This window comes from Lolium rigidum, chromosome 6 (genome assembly GCF_022539505.1).
Source record: "Lolium rigidum isolate FL_2022 chromosome 6, APGP_CSIRO_Lrig_0.1, whole genome shotgun sequence".
Lineage (NCBI taxonomy): Eukaryota > Viridiplantae > Streptophyta > Magnoliopsida > Poales > Poaceae > Lolium > Lolium rigidum.
In genome coordinates this window covers 336,838,601-336,854,075 of record NC_061513.1, presented here as the reverse complement: position 1 = coordinate 336,854,075, position 15,475 = coordinate 336,838,601, and positions in this window count along the sequence as shown.

The window sequence follows — 15,475 nt, the reverse complement described above, 5'->3', positions numbered from 1 at the left end:
AATTGATCATGGGCTAATTAGTGCTAATCTCCGGCCATTAGCGCACATACCAGTAGCTACTGCGGATTCGATCGATTGGTCTTGCTCCTGCTCTCCCCTGCCTCCGCCCCTTGCGCCAGGTTGTTGACGGAGTCGAGGGCAATGGCAGCGCGGCAACATTCCCAGGCGCATTTGAGGGCAGGGTGGCGGCGTGGGGCAGTGCGGGGCAGCGCGGCAATGGCACTAGAGGCAGAGCGGCGGCCATCCCCGACAATACAGGGCATAGCGGCGACGTGGGGCAGCGCCACAACGGCTGCGCTGGTGGCAGGCGGTAGCGGCGGCGCTGAAACGCGTGGTTCGTGTGAGTGGGCGATGTGGAGGAGCCTGATGACGATGGGAGGGGATTGGAAGAAAATAACCTGAGAAATTGTACTCCCGATCGGCGGTGGTGTGTTGACACCGCGATGACACCGTGAGCACCGACGAGGACGAGACCTCAGATCCAATCGCCACTGTGATGACCCTGTGATTTCGCTACAGTACTAATCGGGAGTAGTTGTCAGGTGCCTTTATCGGGAAGGTTAAATAGGCTACTTTTTTGGTGGGAACAAAAATATTCGGGCGTTTAGCGGGAGGTTTGATTTTTTTGGGCGTAAACACTAATTAGGTGGTAGGAAAGTAATTCTTTTTGGAGAGAATGTTTGCAGTAAAAAAATAAATTTGAAAAATAATATTTCTGAGAAATATGAAATATATATGCTGCTAAAAATAATGTTACTAAAATTATTTCTGCCGCCCGGCGATCTAGTTGTACCGTTCTTGGATGGGAGGAGATAGGAAGTGAATTACCATCCGCAGTGTTGTTCGTTGTGTTGACGCCGTCATGATGCTGTAAGGATGGAAACACTTCGTGTCGTCATGCCGTCCTGGAGATGGATCGATCGTGATCTCGCACGTGTGTCCGTCAGTATAAAAATCGCAGTGTCAGCTAGCGTGCACACAGCTGCTCCTCCGCCCTCCATCGACTGGACAACTCATCTCCACCCTCGGCGACCTGCACGCAGCTGCAGCTAGCGAACACACATCTGGCGAGCTGGTGCCAGCCAGGGAGACGCCGCCGCCGTTGATTGAGTTGGCGCTGGAGAGGGCGCCGATGCCGCCGCCACCGATCAAGCTACCTCACGCAAACATTGCGACAATAGGTATGAATCGGGGCGCCTCCCAGAAGAGCAGGGTTAGGGATTGGAGCAGGGCGATTGGGGAATTATCTCCGAGTTGCTAACTTGCCACCAATCGTACTGGTATGTTTATCTTTCAAAAAAATCCTGAAACTTTCCTGATGCACAGTCCGTCAAACTGCCAAATACTGAGCCCTACCACACCACGTCAGCAGAATACGTAGCCAATGCGTCCCAGTGATCATACGCCGGAACAAGTTTGTCTACTAGCCTAATTTGTTTTCAGAGTTCAGTGACCAATTTGAACTTTTCAGACAAGTTCAGTTATCGTACGTGAATTTTACTATTAAAAAATCTTTATTACACTTTGGGCTGAGGGTCAAATTAGACATTAAGGAAAAAAACAAAAGTGCCAACGACAGCTCCTCCCGTCCTTCATCTTTGACGCCGTGGCCGCTCTTCCCTCGTCTTACAGCGCCGCCGCTAGGGTTCTTCAACGGTGGTGCGTCCTCCTCATCGCGAACGACAAAGTGAGGCCCTGCGTGCAATTTCATCTGTCTAGGACGGATTTCGTTATTCCTTGTGTTCTACTCATCGGATTTGATTTGGCGTGCATCGAGGAGCAGTGTTTGCGCCGTACTCGTGTTACCAGGCAAAATTAGGGACCAACTGCTTCAGGAACTGCGTATACGTCTCAATCCCAATACTCTCAATATAGGCATCGACATGGGAAGTAATGTATGCTATAACTGAAAATTACCTCGTCTGATGAACTAACTGGAAAAATCCAACAAGACTTGTTGCCTCTGAAAGTTTTACAAACATGTCAGGGCTGCTATTATAAACATATGAAATGCTATAGGACAATCTGTTCCATAGAAAAGAGAAAGAGCTATAGAACAAGTGTGTAGTGATATGATATGTAGTAACCCTGAATCAATATAAAGTGAATTATTTCACTCTTAAGTTTGATATGAAGATTGAGTAAACAGGTGATAGCACAAGAAAAAACTATTGTAATCTATAATTCAGACATAATTTTGGAACACAAGAAAAAACTATTGCAACGAAATGGGTTTGAGGCAAAATACTAGTATTACGACAAATTAGTATTTTGTTGCAATACAAGCTATTTTTGCAACAATGTGAGTACTTAGCGCAACATGGGAAAATGTTGCAATATATTTTCAAATATTACCACAAGTTTATGCTTTTGTTGCATTAGCTAGTCCCTATTGCAACAAGGTGGCAAGCTTATGCAACGAAGCGTAATTGTCGCAATAGGAGCACCATATTACAACGTCGCTATATTTTGTTGCAATAAACGCCCTCTTTTGCAACAAAAAATGTGGCTAATACGACAAAACTAAATTGTGGAAATATGCGGAGGCTATCACCACGAATGGGGGTTTCATGGCAATATTGCATTCTATTGCAACGAAAACTGGCCGTTGCAATAATTATTGTCGCAATAGACCAGATTTCCTGTAGTGGAGAAACATGTTTGGCTCGATGATCCCCTGGTATCCATCATACCTCTACTCATAAAGGATGTAATGTCTGTTATTATTAACTAGCACAAAATCCGTGCGTTGCTACGGTGCCATATAAAATTAAATTATCTCATTTCATAAGTTTTCGTGCGTCGAACAAATCGAAATAGCATGTAGCTTTTGATTGATCTATTTTTTATATCGTGTAATAGTGAAAATCACGTAATATCAATTTGAAACATATAATAGTGTGCTTCCCAAGTTGACCGAATCCAAATAGTGGGTATCCCTTAATTTTGTACGTTGTTTTGTAGTTCTATGGCAAACTGACAACACACAAACATTCTGTTATTTTCACTATAATTTTGAAAAGGGGAAGTTCTAGGCTTTGCATCAATCTATACGGGCAGCATTTTATTAAAGCATTATTAAAAGCCCTACAAAATAAAAATGAAAGTGCTAGGTCTTAAGATTACATAATCGATCAAATTTCGTGGCATATGTCCCTCTGAGCAATGAGAAAGAAAATACCACGCTTGTTGCTTGATCAACTTGACTTTTGCCTGGCCGCCGCTCGTGAGCACGGAGGAGGAGGAGATGGACGGCGGCGGCGGCGGTGTTGACCTTGGAGAAGAACCACAGGAGAGAGAGGGGAGAGAGGTTACGTGAGGGAGCGTGAGAGAGAGAGATTAACCGAACACGAGAACGGGCTCCAGGTGCTCCATCTCTTCCTCTCCTCCACCCCGCCTCCAGGAAGCAAGATCAGTTCGGCGTCCGGCAACGGCACCTCCCCACACATGTCGGTTCCGGGGAAATCAAGGCTGGCGGGATCAGCAATTTCGGGGCAGATCTTTCCGCACCTCCTTCCTGGTGCTTCTTTTTTCAGTCTCTCAGCGTCCTTCTCCCCATGGGGTTAATTTCTTTCTAATCAAATCTGAGGCGGCTTGTTGATTTCTGAGAAGTTGAAGTATATAAATTGGCCGAACTCGTCTTAATGAAACGAGGTGGGACTATCAAGTACTCGAAAATATGCAGGCGACAGCCTTTGGACGGGACGAGGGGCTTGCAGCTCATTGATACACACCAGGCCCACCAACACAGCTACCTGGCCTAGCGCTAGCGCAACCGGGGACGGACGATAGAGCCCAGCGCGAACGATCGGTTCATTGTAAAAGCCCAGCGCGTGGCGAGCAGAAGGGACGGTCGGGTGGACTGGTCTGGACCATCTTCTCTCGTGCGCGTGGCGAGGAGGAACGGGCGGTCGAGTGGACCGGGATCCTAGCGACAGCCGTAAAACTGAACCGGTATAATGGCAATTAGCAGTAGTATGTGATTTTGTGGGAGGGCAAAACGGTCCAAATAAAAGTTGGACGAAAATTTTGGCAGAAACCTTAGCTCCTTTAATATTAGGTATAGATGAATAATAAAGAGTATGATTACGTCAAAAAAAAAATAGAAACCCTTGCCTCCAACAACGGTTGGGCCAGACATTGGCCGAGATAGTTGGGCCGGACTAAAAAAAACTTTTATGACCAGGTTGTGGACTTGTGGCCTTCTAGCATCCCGCCGCATCGCCTCTCCTTTGGCCTGGGCTCATTTCCACATCTGCAAATCTCCACGACGCACAAAAGGAAAACTGCAATTCTGCACGGACCAGAAGGTCCCACGTCGGAGCCCCAGACGTGCTGCCGAGGTATTGTCCGATCCTCCGCGTGCAGTGCAGGTAAAGTGAAACCGGCGTGCGCAGTGCAAAGCTGCTCACCGAAACGTGCCGGGAGAGATGAGGAGCCGCTCTCTATCTGGAATTCTGGATAGGAGAAAGATGACAATTCGGCGGATTTCCCCTATCCATTCTCTTCAGTTGTTCCATTCGTTTCAGACTTTCAGTCGTGGGCTAGCTTCACTGTTCGATCTGATCTGAAAACTACGCCAGGGTACTTGCAGGACAAAGACATGAGAGAGAAAAGGGTTGCATATTCAGCTCATCAGAGAAACCATGTGTTGCATCATTGATTCATAGCCGTGGATTTATGCGGTAAAAAACACCAGGTCGACAGCAAATCTGGGTCTGAAGAGTGAAGACGACGCATGCCAGGATAGGATACAATCTAGGGCAGGGAAGTAGCCATATAACTGACGTAGTATCGTCATACAGTTATCCATCCAGATCCAGTGGAGTTTGCTATGCATACCTACCTCCCTCGGCGTCGCGTCTGGTATGAGTTTCAATGACAATATGTATTATTGTTCTTGGTCCCTGTCAACCTTTTAATCTGTCCGTCGCTCGTCCTCGCCGAAAGGGCGACGTGCTCGTCGGTCTGTCGGCGTCCGTCCACCCCACCGCTCGCCGAGAGAGGAAAAGGAGATGGGTAGATTTTGATCCTGACCCGCCGAAAACGAAACCGCACAGGCGATCTCCCCCGACGGCGCCACTTCGATCCACAACTTTTTCTCTCGCCGACCTCATTTGCAAGCTGTGTTTGCCCATCTAGCCTTTATCTGACGGACATTGGGACGGTGTTTCTTGGTGCTGTCAGCTGTGTGTCACTGTGTCTGTGTGTGGTTCAGATTGCGTGTAGGTAGGTAGTAGTGGGAGTGGGCTGCAGGTAGATTCTGCTCTGCTCTACGCTCCTAGGGCTGAGGCTTTCGCGTCAGATGTCGCCGTGTGGTGATTATCCTTTGAAAAAACTGATTGAAATCACAACAGTTGGTATTCATTTACGAATCTGAGCAGCGATTGAGGAGACAGAATGTATCATTTCTATGTTGTGGTCTTGATGGGAGATTGGGAGTCCCACGAATAATCCGAAGAACAGAAAAACTCATGACAATAATCAAAACATAGAAATAAAAATAAGCCATACAACAATTAAAAATAAACTAAAATTTGAGAATCAACTAGATCAAAATTCGGACTTGGTTTCTTTGAGTATCCACCAACTGAAAATTGGGGGAGGCGGGCTCGTCTTCCTCCTCCCACTACTGTCGCCCGTCGTCGCTCCCCTACTCCCTCCGAGCAGGATTGGGCCGTCGTAGAGGAGTAGGTGCCTCCAGCCAAGGTCTTTGAGGACGTTGACAACGATGAAGCCGAGGCGGAGGCCCTCACGGAGTTCAGCCACGACTCGACGATGGAGGCGGCAGAGCTAAAGCGACACAAGGAAGAAGACACGCTCTGGGCTGTCCACCAGGTCCGCGCGTACAAAGTGTTCTAGTGGGAGTCGCCGCGTCAAGACTAAGCTCATCAAGCTCGAATAGGAGGCCGTTGTCGTGCCCATAGGCCTCGGTAAGGTATCCTAAGGTCGGATTTTGGTAAATTAGGGCTAGTGGCCACGTAGATTTAGGTTCCATCATGTTGAAATGTACCGATGAACTCAATCTTCTGGTGAATTCGATGGTTCAATTCTCCCACGAAATTTGATTTCGATTTTGTGGTTCGTATTTGCGGGATCTTCTACGCGAGCTCGAAATGAGTCTGGATCTGAGTTTTTGGTGGGGTTAAGTGCACTTTTGGTCCTTTAACTCTTACGAAAGTCTAATTTTGGTCCCTCAACTCTGTTTTGGTCTAAATCTGCCCTCAAACTCTTAATTAAGTACAATTTTGGTTCATAACATCGGTTTAATGATGGTCGACCGGTTTTTGACTCTCCTTTTCTGCCATCATGGACATAATTGGCTGGTTTTAATCTACCCGTGATCATTTTTCCTCAGTCAATAAATAGAAAAATACCCTTGCCCTAACACACATGTGTGTCGCCTCCATCTTTCTCGCTTGGTGCAACAATCCTCGCCACTTCAGCCGCCTCCGCCTTTCCTCCTGACGCAAAAGCCCTGGCATGTTCGCCGATTTTGGCTTTCTCGCCCGGCTTATCCACCCTAGTAGTGTGAGACGTCATCACTAGGTGTTGGAGAAGAGTTAGGGTTACTACGACAAATGAATAATTATCATGATCTCACCGGTGAACGTTCAAAAAGCTAATTGCATAACTTATCTCAAGGTGAGACATTCATACGTGGACTAAACCTGTCCAAATCTGTCCACCCCGGTGGTAAAAAAAGAGAATCAAAAACTGATCAACCATCGTTAAACTACTACCAAGGACTAAAATTGGACTTAATTAAGAGTTTGAGGTCGGGTTTAGACTAAACAAAGTTAAGGGATCAAAGTTAGACTTTTGCAATACATGAGGGACCAAAACTGCACTTAACCGTTTTTGGTGTCATGTACTAGGTTTTTTTTGGTAGAGTTGCTCTTAAGGCATCTCCAGCGGCCCGACGCATTACAATCACCTAAAGAGACTGCGTGCATACGTTTGGGTTGGCCCACGGACATGAAATTAACCTCCATGGTTGATATATATGTCCATTTGGGTCGGGTAGCCCCAATGGCTCGACGCATTTTTATCATTTTTTCTCATTTATAATATAACCTTTTACGTAGTGCCGAAAATAAGTAAAAGACAAGAAAATATCCCTAGCTAACAATGGCGCATGCCATGGTTGTCTACTTGTCGTCGTCATCGTCGACAACGAGGTTGATATAGACCAGAGGCACCCAAGGCCACGTACAAATAGGTTGTTGAGGCGCCGGAGGTGGTGCTCGTGTAGCCGAAGGAGGTGCTGGTGTGGGAGGTGGCAACGCTAGTGCGGGAGGAGGCGTCGCAGGGATAGGTTGCCTCTTTTGGGCCAGCGCAGAGGCCCACAATTGGACGACGAGGTCATCCCACTGAGCGAGATTGCCGAGCTTGCTATTGTTGATGGCCATCTCCATCGCCTCGTCTGTTGTGAGTTTCGGTGGTTGGAGTTCGTCCTCCTTCTCCAAGGCACCTTCCTCGTCCTCCTCATCATCGAAGCGGGTGAAGAGCTCCCATCTGAAGAAGTCAACGTCGCCTTGGTAACCCGTGCGGCGGCACGGGTCGAACTCACATGTCCCGAAGGTGGACCACTTGTAGGAGTCGAGTGTGAAGGCCAGATTGTTGCGTAGATCTAACAGGAGGATGAATCGACGACGGAGGATCTTGTTCCACCACTGGCGTCCCTCGTGTGGCACCGGAGGCACCACTCGGCATGCCCACATCCGGCCAAGGGATCGGCCGGTTCTCCTCGAACAGCCAGTGGACGAGTTCCACCAGCACGTATCAGCGGTGCGCGGGGTCTTCCCCTTCTTGGCGCCAGAGGACCCGACCTCGATGTCGTGCTTCGTCTTGCGGAACGGCCAGCCCTTTTCCATGGTGATTGGTTGTAGGTAAGGTGTGACCAGACTAGCCCTCTTTAAAAGGTTGGGTGTCGCCTTCAAATGACGGGATGTCCAAGCGCCACCAGCGCCAACATTGGCGCGCGTGGAGGCGGGACAACGCCATTGACGCGGCGCGAGGAACCGAACCATCGCCAGAGCCATTCCTCACGTGTGGAAGACGAAACACACCTTGTCGCTGTCAGGCAGGTCCGAAGGGCAACGAGGCTTAGACATGTGCTGACCGCGCAACGTCGCGCAGACGCATCCGCGGCACAAATTTGGATCACGAGTGCATCTCGATGGACAACTCGAGCCGTTGAGCGAGGGTGCGGACCCATTTTCAACCACGGTGTCACAAACAGTCGTTTTGTGTCCGTGTATCGGGCAGGTGGAGATGCCCTTACAATCTGTGTTTGCCTATCCAAAGTGTCTTTCTCTGACTGGCATTTCACGCATTTGGGACGGTGTTTCTTGGTGCCGTGCGTGTGGTTCAGATCGCGTGTAGTGTAGGTAGGTACGTACGGAGAGGCTTTGGGCTGCAGGTAGATTCTGCTCTGTTCTACTACACTCCTAGGGCTGAGGCGTTCGCGTCAAATGTCACCGTGTGGTGATTAGCCTTTGGAAAAACTGAGTGAAATCCCAACAGTGATCTTGACCTCCAAATCTGAATAGCGATTGGGGAGATAGGATTGTGTCAAGGTTCTATTGTGATCTTGATGGAAGATTGGGAGTCCCACTAATAATAATCCGAAGAAACAAAAAAAATCCCTAGAATAATACGGAGCCCAACTTCGTTAGTCTGACGCCAAGAGAAAAAAGAATCAAATGTAGACTAAGCTTTAGCAAGTATGTTGGACAAAACGGATTGACATATATACCTCTGGTGTGATGCTAGCGCCATTGTCATGACACTAGAGCAATGATGCAACCAGTGACACCACCATCATGCCATGACTGCCCTCAGAACGGCTAGGTTAATAAGTCAACTTGCCGTTCGATCACTAGGTGACGGAGGACTGGCCGCCATGTCGGATTTGTTAATCAGACACAAAACCGACATTAACTGCTAGCTTAAATGCAAAACAAGTACTAGTTGGGTGGTGATCGTGACACCTCCTGCCGCCCCCCGCAAGCTCGAGATCGACAACAAGGAGAAGGACAACGACATATGCAATGTTCCAAATGAGATGAGCTCCATCTTTTGTCTTCCGTGCGGTAATTAAGCAAGAAGCATGGAGCATATACGTGCGCATCTTTGCTTCGATGGTGAATGGTAACTTCAAGAAACAAGTGTTCAGAAATGGTTTGCCGAGTCGACAATTTTTGTTAGCTACGTAGCCTACACTGCGATGTTTAGCACGAAAATGATAGTACCACCACCGTGTTTCAATATCCTTCAAAAGTGAATACCGACTTATATCTCTACTTTCATATTTTTATACGAGTTTACCTGTTTACAATTTTTTGTCCAGACCCATTTACTAAAAGTTTCACATGTATACGTATGTCTTGTAAGATATATTGGCAGCACTATGCTAGTTGGAAGTTGGAACTGGTTCACATGTAGAATAGTTCACTACTGCAAAAATGCCGATTAGTGGCGTGTTAAAATATGCCTTAGTGGCGTGGCAGTGGCACGTCACCGATATCACGTAGTGGTTGTTGGAGATATGCCAACTAGATATACCACAGTAGAGCCTTGATTTCGGCAAACCCGGATGATCCACAAATAGTGGTGACTGGTGAGGCTTATTACCCAACTGGGTGGCCAGTTACCGGAGAACATAGGATGTGTTTGGATGACAGCTAGGAACTGCCCAACCAATTTTTTAGCGTTGACCGAGGGCCAGGGTTTACGTTTGGATGGAAGCCAAGATTTCGATTCTCTGCCAATTAGTATAGGCTTAGACGTATCCGGTAGGATCTCTACCCTTGTAACGAAAGATCCAGATCCTTTATAAGCCAGATCCTAGGAGCCCTTGAGGCACAACTAAACCTATTGTAATCTCGCACTTATTTCTAGAATAATTCTAGACAAGCAACAGTGTAGGGTCTCGCCACCGTCATGAGGTATCCGAAGCTGGGTAGCTCGCATGGCCCCATCCCAGTGACTTGTAATGTCCCAGGTTTAGAGACGATCGAGGGGTAGATTTTAGAAAGGGATGTGCATTGCATTGCAAATTACGGGAAATTTCGCGCTTTTAAACAAAAACTGCATCGAAGGGGGACAAGTTTCTCTCTCGACACCTTACAGGGTTAGGGTTTCGAGAGTGCGATGAACTTGTTCCTACTTGTCTAAATTAGGGTTTTGAGATGAGAGAAGTGAAATTGCATTGAAATCATAAGTTGCATGATTGAATTACAAGTTAAGTTGTTTGAATGAATTCAAACCAACTTTGAATTTGAATTTCAAATTCAAACATCAAATGGTTATCACATAATTCAAATTTGAGATAATTTAACAAACAATTATCATTAAGCAAGAATATAAGTAATACAACAATTACATAAAGCTCATTAAGGAAAACTTGAGCTTTATTGATAATCACACACATAATACATTGTCATTACAATATCCAGAATAGATAAATAAATTTACAACACATTACAAGAATTGAAGAAATAGAAAAAGAAAAAGGAAAATTACAAGTTATATAAATGTCCTAAACTACATTGTTGATCATCATGTAATTCTTTGATCAAGATGATCTTGAGTTCATCTTGAGCATCTTCTTGATCCCTGCACACACACACACAAAACCAAACAAAGATTAAGCCAAGTGGCAAAGCCACTTGGCGAGTTAGAAAGAAATGGGATTGGTGGATAATATCAAGTTCTGCCGAGCTGATCCACTCTCACAGCCAAGTGCAGAGCATCAGCAGACACACACACACAGCCTGCTCACATGGCTGTGTGCATGCAGCACACACACACAGTGAGTCACCAAAGGGAAGGGTGGAGCTGTCGACCAGGAGAGCAAGTAGAGGACCAGATAAAAGCTTTCCACCAGCAAACTTGCTTCACTCATCGACAGGCATCAGAGTAAGTGCTAGTTAGCAAGAACAGCAACTCAAGAACACAAGAACAGGAAGAACAGCTTCACTGTTCAACCCTGTTCAATAACCCACGGAATTGAATCAAGCTTCACAAGCTCACCAGGAGGAGCGGGGCAAGCAAGTCAATCAAACCAGAAGATCAACACAACAGCTAAATCTCTACACCAACATCAAATTCTAGGAGCTGGAGTGAGGTATACAAATCATCATGAACAAACCAGATGGTTTTGTTCATATATAAGCATATGCACCACTCACACACAAGCAAAAGGGTGTGATACCCAATTTGTGTCATCATCTGGCTACTAAGCCATATGGTGCAAGCAAGGGTAGTAAGGCCACTAGTAAATCATCTAATGGGAACAACAACTATGAAAATCAATGCATAACTGAAGAAATCCAGCAAGAGATGAAAGCACAAGCTAGCCTAGCTACACACTTAGCACCTACAGCTAGTCAGGCCATCAGACATAGACAAATCCTTGTCTATTTGATTTCAACATCAAGGGCTACTGGCAATCCAATAAATGGATCACCCAGAAAGCATTTAGTGAGCCACAGCAAACCAACAAGAGGGGAGCTACCCTAGGGCAGCATATGATTACTTGCCGAGGTCACCTCAACCACTAAAACAGACCAAACCACCAAGCCAAGCACAAATATCATCACCCAGATTGGGTTCAAAGAAGAGCTAGGGTCCCCAACCACTGTTGGCATCCCTCTAGCTCAATCAAGTTAATTACAAGAATCATCACTGCAAGCAGTTCATCTCATTTATCTAAAAAACAAGGACAAGCTATACAGATAAATGAAGTTCCCAAATCACCAATAACTTGAACACTTACACATGATCCAAGGGATCACTGCAAGCAACAGCAATTGCTTGAGCCAACCACTACACACACCAGCACTAGTTGGTAATCACACACAGCTCAAATTAAGCATTGGTAAGGTACCAGATGGAGCACCACACCTTTTATTAGCAGTGATGATCATATGATCATCGAAGTACGCTATAGCATGCCGATGCATGTTAGAGCATCACTGAGCAACAGAGCATGGACCAGATAAATAAATGGCCACAGTTAATCAACTATTGCTTCACAGATAAACAAATGGATGAACTGTAATTGTACCCAGAAGCACATCAAATACATGATGTACCACTGGATCAATCTAAACAAGGATGGCACACACACATAATCAAGCCATAACAATAACCGAGCCATTAAGCAAGTAATTGATTTAAGCTGTAACATGACCAGTAGCAATTTAGCAAGCCATGGGCATTACAAGATGCTCATGAGCAAGCATATATGAACACGCTTGAGCATCTGGCGAGCTTAGTAACTAAAACAGAGCCACAGAGAGGAAATTAAGCAAGAAAGGAAAGCCTAGCAACCAATTAGATCGAGGAATTCTTGCACGAGAGATACGAGCTCGGGCTTCACACGAGCAAGCACGGCACAGGCATAGCACAGCAGCTTAGCACAGCAGGAGCAAGCACCATGGCGCTGCAGAAGAGCACAACATCTCTTGTGCAGGCAAGCACGGCACAGCGGTAGAGCTAGCGGAGGAAGAAGAACAGGCACAGAAGAGGAGCAGAAGGGGGCGCACTTACTTGGAGTCGAGCAGAACTATGGCGCCATGGCGGCCACGGCGGCACGCGCCGGAGCACGGCGGTGCCAGGCCAAGCCAGGCCATGGCGATGCCACGGCAGCTCGCGCACACGGTGGCGAAGCCACGGTGGCGCCACGGCTCCAGGAACGTCAGCGGGCGACGAAGCGCCATGAATCGCCACGGCCAGGGTCACATGCGAGATGAGGACGCGCGATGACGAGGACGAAGACCGAATCGGCGCGGACCACCGTGTTCGCCGTCGAGCGGCGGATCAGATCCACCTGATCTCGCCGGCGGCGACGGCCGGAGCTGGCCGGAACAAATCGGAGTAGACGGCGGTGACGAGAGTCGCCAGAGCTCGTTAGGGTTAGGGTTCGGTCGCGCGCGAGGGGGAGAGGGAGAGAGTGAGTGGGTTGGGCCGGACCAGGTGGGTCGGCCAACCTAACCCGTTGGGCCACCTGACAGGTGGGGCCCAAGGGCAATTTGGTCTTTTCATAAATCCATTAAAACCAGAAACTTTGAAAATCAATAGTAAATGTTTAATAGCTCTAAAAAAATAATTAAAAATATGAAAACTAATCAACATAAAATTCTCTATTTAAATAAAATACCAAAGAGAATTTTTGAAGACAATTAAGAATAAATCTTAAATTGATGATTTAAATAGTAACTTAAATCACACATATTATTTTCAATAATGAAAAGAAGCCCACTAATGCAATTGGACTTTAAAAAACATCTTGACAATATTTCAAGATTGTATTTTACCCTAAATTAAGTATCTCCAAATCAATCTTAGTATCAACCTCTCACATGAAATAATAACGACATCGGAAGGGGGAATAAACCCTAAAAACTGGAATCATGCATAATTTCTTCTTTAAACATTGCCCTTATCGGACAATGATGCTATTTTTCAGAGACCGAGGACAAGGGTCAGTCCACACCTTCCAACTGCAAAACTTTGCAGTGTTCGAGCAAGTTCATCACTTGCTCATGTCATTTGAGTATCTTCTATCAAATTACTTGCAAAGTACTATGATTATCACTATTGCATAAAAACCAAAACCACTACTTTCATAACTATGAATATGACTATGTGGTGGGCAATGGAACCATGGATTGTGTTGATATGGTGGAGGTTCCATTGCAAGGGTTTATATCCATCTAGGATTAAACAACAAATGTCGCCGGTGATTCTTGTGCCGTAATACCCGTGTTAACCATAAGATCCGGAGTGGGACGGAGTAGTCAAAAGTGTTTCCACCTCTCGTTCATCAACGGATGCGCTTACCGTAGCGGTTGTATACGGCGGAACAACCGGAGGGTGGGGATCCCATTCTAATTCCCCACGGTAATGCAATGCTTACCGTAGCGGTTGTGTCTTGCGGAACAACCGGAGGGTGGGGATCCCATTCTAATTCCCCACGGTAATGCGGTCTATGATGGGTTGCGGCTACCGGCGTAGGAGTGTATGGTAGAGCCCAGCATCGTCGTCGTGGTCGGGGTCCACCCCGAAATCTACGGGAATAATGGGACCGGCGTGGACCCAGGGTCGGGGCATGCAACAACGGGTGGGTGTTCGAGGTAGCGGAGGAACATGATTGGCTAGACCTTATACCGGGCCTCACACCGAAGGAAGTGTGGACGGGAAAGCTGCCCGGTTGGCACCAAGGTTAAGATCTCTTATGGGTAAAGCAACACACCTCTGCAGAGTGTAAAGAACCGTGACCTGTCACTCCCTGTTCCGGGATATGGAACTACGAACGCGGCCGGAAAGGAGCTCCATGAAGTTCTAGTAAACCGGTGAAGGCTGACGGACATAGCTCTTTGAAATAAAAGCAATCTCTTGAAGAAATGTTTATCAAAACCTGCATTGGTATTAGACTTTACGGTCTAATGCCGTAGCTAGTGCATTAAACACCTCTTTCCTATAATGAACTTGTTGAGTACGCTCGTACTCATCCCACTCTTAAATCCCTTGCTTAGATTGTCCGAATCGTCCGGAGGAGGACTACGACAACCATGAAGGAGCCGAGATCATCGGCTATGAAGAACCGGACCTCTCGGGAGGTATTGAAGGCGTAGACTACCTCATAGTCTACGGAACCGGGGAGGCTTCCGGAGGAGAACAAGCCTAGAAGCACTGAGTAGTAGTAGTAGCCGAGCGAGTGGGAACTCTTAGTATTTAGCTGCTCGAGGTAATAAATGTATAACCTAGTGAAACTTCTATATTGTAAGTTAAGGTGGGTTCGCCTCGAACCCGGGAGTATCCCTCTTAGGACCCAAGAGGAGCTCCAAGACAATATATGTTTGATGCTTGTAATAATAAGTGAATGAGTTATGGACCCCGCTATGTTCCGTTGTACTACTCGAGGGATGTAATATTTGCGGAATGGTACTTCGTGAATGTTATATCAACGACTGGCATACTACAACATGCAAGTGGTATGCGGGGTCACCACAGTTGGTATCGAGCAAAAGCTTTGACCTTAGGTTGGAACCTAGTAAATGGGACCGAACGTTAGGAGTCAAATAGGACTAGTAAAGAATTCTCTAAAAATATGGTGTATATTCAATTGAGAATACAACAATCATATCTTTTAGTGCGATAATTCTTTATTATCTCTATTATGATGCATTATTACTAATCTTATATTCTTTCTATTTCTACAGCCAACAATGGCAAGTTCACGTCCGGGACGAAACGTGAAAGTGATGGATTCCACACTGAGTGAATATGAAGGAGGACTTGCAGATATTCTACGTGCCATGTTACTTGAATTTGGGTGTGATCCCCAGATTCAAGTAAAGAAATACATGTACTATGATGGTATTGTATTGGCAAAGTGTAGGGTAGGGCTGCGACTTCCCGAATCTTTGGGAATGAGCATAGTAATGCCAGCAGGGGAAGC